Source organism: Mastomys coucha, unplaced genomic scaffold (genome assembly GCF_008632895.1).
Source record: "Mastomys coucha isolate ucsf_1 unplaced genomic scaffold, UCSF_Mcou_1 pScaffold9, whole genome shotgun sequence".
Classification (NCBI taxonomy): Eukaryota; Metazoa; Chordata; class Mammalia; order Rodentia; family Muridae; genus Mastomys; species Mastomys coucha.
In genome coordinates this window covers 24,308,586-24,312,558 of record NW_022196915.1, presented here as the reverse complement: position 1 = coordinate 24,312,558, position 3,973 = coordinate 24,308,586, and the positions used below count along the sequence as shown (strand labels likewise).

General features: G+C 34.5%; 1 long non-coding RNA gene across 1 annotated transcript in view; it reads right to left on the bottom strand.

Annotated features, from left to right (window-relative positions):
• Positions 1 to 2,858: 2,858 nt before the first annotated feature.
• LOC116084613 overlaps positions 2,859 to 3,973 on the bottom strand; it is an 86,610-nt gene continuing 85,495 nt past the window's right edge. Inside the window, exon 4 of the long non-coding RNA XR_004116185.1 lies at positions 2,859 to 3,115. This is a non-coding gene — a long non-coding RNA (uncharacterized LOC116084613). The remainder of the gene's footprint in view (positions 3,116 to 3,973) is intronic.

Sequence of the window (3,973 nt, the reverse complement as noted above, 5' to 3'; positions counted from 1 at the left end):
AAATCAAAATAGAAGTGTTTATGTCAGTTTAAATGAAAATTAAAAAATAAACTCCAGAAATTAAGAAGAACGATTTCTCAGTCATAAAAACTTGATAATATCTGCAAAACTTGTTAACATACCACAAGCTGCACATTGAACACTCACACAAGAATTTCTATAGGGCTCTAGTTCAAGCCAAGCTGCCTTGAATAGCCTGCTATCCAAGGTGGACCTCCATTCTTCTACAACTTCTCCTCCTACCTTTGTCAGACTTGAGACTCTTGAACCCTACAAACCTGAAGGTCTGAAACCATACAGCCCAAGGATAACCATCAAAAGTATGCCACCCCAGGACATTCAAAGTTCACCCTACGCCCAATACCTACTACAAGAACATCCAGAAACCCAAACTGTCCAGATGGCTACAGGCCCCCAAAAGAACAAAATCAACAAAAGCAAGGGCAATATGACACCTACAAAAGATGGCTACCTCACTACAGCAAGTCCTGAATAGCTTAACATAACCAAAATACGAGAAAATGACCTTAAATTCAATCTTATAAAGATGATAGAGGCCTTTAAAGAGGAAATGAATAAATTCCTTTTTAAAATACAGTAAAAATATAATCAAACAGGTGAAGAAAATAAGTAAAACTGTGCAAGACCTGAAAGTATAAACATAATCAATTAAAAAAACCCACAAGCTGAGGAAATCCTGGGGATGGAAAACCTAGTGAAGAGTACAGGAACAACAGATGCAAACATCACCAACAGAATACAGGAGTTGAAAGAGAAAGAATCTCAGGCATAGAAGATACAATAGAAGAAATTGATACATCAGTCAAATAAAATGCTAAATCTAAAAAGTTCCTGCCATAAAACATCCAGAAAATCTGGGAAAACTTGAAAATACCTAACCTAAGAATCAGAAAATTTTCTGAACAAAATCATAGAAAAAAAATTACTTTCCCAACCTAAAGAAAGAGGTGCCTATAAAGATACAAGAAGCTTATAAAAAACCTATTTGACTGGACCAGAAAAGAAAATTATCCCAGGACAAAATAATCAAAACATAACATCTACAGAACAAAGAAAGGATAGTAAAAGCGGCTACGTAACATACAAAGGCAGACCTATCAGAATTATACCCAACTTCTCAACACAGAATCTAAAAGCTAGAAAGGCCTAGTTGGATATCTTCCAACCTCTAAAAAAACCACAGTAGCCAGCATAGACTACTATACCCAGCAAACTCTCGATCACAATAGATGGAAAAAACCAAGATATTTCAAGAAAAATCCAAATTCAAACAATATCTCTTGACAAATCTAGCCCTATAGAAAATACTAGGAGAAAAACTCCAACCCAAGAAGGATAACTACATTTAAGAAAATACAGGAAATAAGTAATTCCATACCAGCCAAAACAAGAAGAGCACACACACACACACACTAGCATCACCAACATCAAAATAACAAGAAATAACAGTCACTGGTAATTAATATCTCTCTACATCAGTGGGCTCAATTCCTGAGAACACAGGCTTACAAAATGGATGCAAAAACAGAATCCATCATTCTGTGTCTCATAAGAAACATATCTCAGCAATAAAGATACATATTACTTCAGAGGAAAGGGCTAGAAAAACTTTTCCAAGCAAATGGACCCAAGAAATAAGCTAGAACAGCCATTCTAATATCTAATAAAATAGACTTTCAGACAAAATTCATCAAAAGAGACAGAAAGGACACTTCATACTCATCAAAAGAAAAATCTAGCAAGATAATGTCTCAATTCAGAACATTTATGAACCAAACACTATGGCACCCAAATTTGTGAAAGAAACACTGCTAACACTTAAATCACACATGGAACCCCCACATTAATGTGGGAAACTTCAACTTCAACAGTATACTCTAATCAATTGACAGGTCATCCAGACAAAAACTAAACAGAGAAACAATGAAACTAACAGACATTGTTAATGAAATGGACCTAACAGACATCTATATGATATTTCACCATATATATATATATATATATATATATATATATATATATATATATATATATATATTCTTCTCAGTATCTCATGAATCTTTCTGCAAAATTAACCATATTGTTGGTCACAAAGCAAGCCTCAGAAGATACAAGAAAATTGAAATAATGCCCTCTATCTTATCAGACCACCATAGATTAAAGCTGGACTTCAACAACAGAAATGTCAGCAAGCCGACATACTCACAGAAACTGAACAACTCTCTACCGAATGATCCTTTGGTTAGGGAAGAAAGACAGATATTGAAGTCTTTCTAGAACTCAATGAAAATAAATGCACAACATACCCGAATTTATGGGACACAATGAAAACTGTGCTAAGAGGAAAGGTCATAGCTCTAAGGTTCCGTAACTAAATTAAAAAGTTCTCACACTTCCAATTTACAAGTATACCTGAAAGGGCTAGACAAGAAAGAAAGAAGCATACCAAAGAGGAGGAGAAGGCAGGAAAGGATCAAAGTCAGGGCTGAAATCAATCAGTTAGAAACAAAGAAAAAAATGCAAAGACTCAGGGAAAACTAGAGCTGGTTCTTTGAGGAAATCAACAAGATAGACAAACCCTTAGTCACTCTAACCAAGAGACAGAGAGACACTATCCAAATAAACAAAATCAGTAAGGAAAGGGGACACATAACAACTGATACTGAGGAAATCCAAAGAATCATTAGGTCTTACCTCAAAAGGCTGTACTCCACAAAATTGCAAAATCTTAATGAAATGGATGATTTTCTAGACAGATATCACTTACCAAAGTTAAACAAAGATCAGGTCAACTATTTAAAAAGCACTATAACCCATAAAGACATTTTTCTTTTTTCCTAATTTCTTCCTGATATTGTTTATTTGGTTTACGGATTTTTTTTCATTGAATAGTTCTTGTTTGTGAAGCTTACTCTTAAATGTCTCCTCTTGCTCTACAATTAGCTTTGTGTATCCTTGTCTCTCTAATCAGTCAATTTTCTCAAAGAAGCCTCAAAATATTTTTGTTTCTGGTCTAGAGTCTTCAGATTCAACTCATTCATTTCCTTCAATATTTTTCTTGTGTTCTCTGAGGCTTCAGCTTGTGCAGATTCCACTGAGAAAAAAAAGCAGAAAAAATATTAAGGGTCAGTGTGTAGCTTTTCCCTCCCTTTCTCCAATGATTATTTATGTTGTTTCTTTATGGAGAAAATTCCCAGGGTCACTATTTCTTCTCAAGTGACCATAGTTCCCTGACACATTTTCTTACTCCAGATATGGCTTTTATGAGTAAAGCCACATCTTTGCTCTTCTTGTTAGCCTGGAAACATGATGTAGCTGATCCAGAACCAAGGAAAGGCTTCATTGACAAGGGACATGTAAGCTCTACACACTCACTTTTCACAGGTCAAGCCTTTTCTTGACCAGCCACCATGTAGCTTCTACACACTGAATACAAGCAAGTCAGATGACAGCATTCAAGGGGCAATTTGACAAAGCCCAATGCTTTACACAACTAATGTAAAATAAAGTTTAAAATTCAAAAAGTAAAATCCTTTAATGTTACCTGAAACACTACTCACTGAATCCATAGTAGTGATGCTTAGTTGGGCCTTTGTTCACATTGCATCTAATTTTCTCTATGTTCATGTCATTCATACCAGATTTGACAGTATGAGTAAACCCTTAAATCAAAACATAGGTCTAGAAGTATTGGGTGGAAGAGGAAATTAAAGTCTACCTTAATCAGACTATGTAATAGCTCCCTACTTAAAATATGTATTATAAAATTTATATTTACTCTAAAACAAATGTAAATGATTGATATATAGTATGCATTTAGCCATCCGTAAAACTGATAGCAGTATAAGCAAGAGAAGCTGAAGCTTCCTTAATAAGAATCAAAGAAATTGCCTTAGTAGCAATTCTTGTTCTTTTCTTTCTTTCTTTTCTTTTCTTTTTTTTTTTTTTAGAT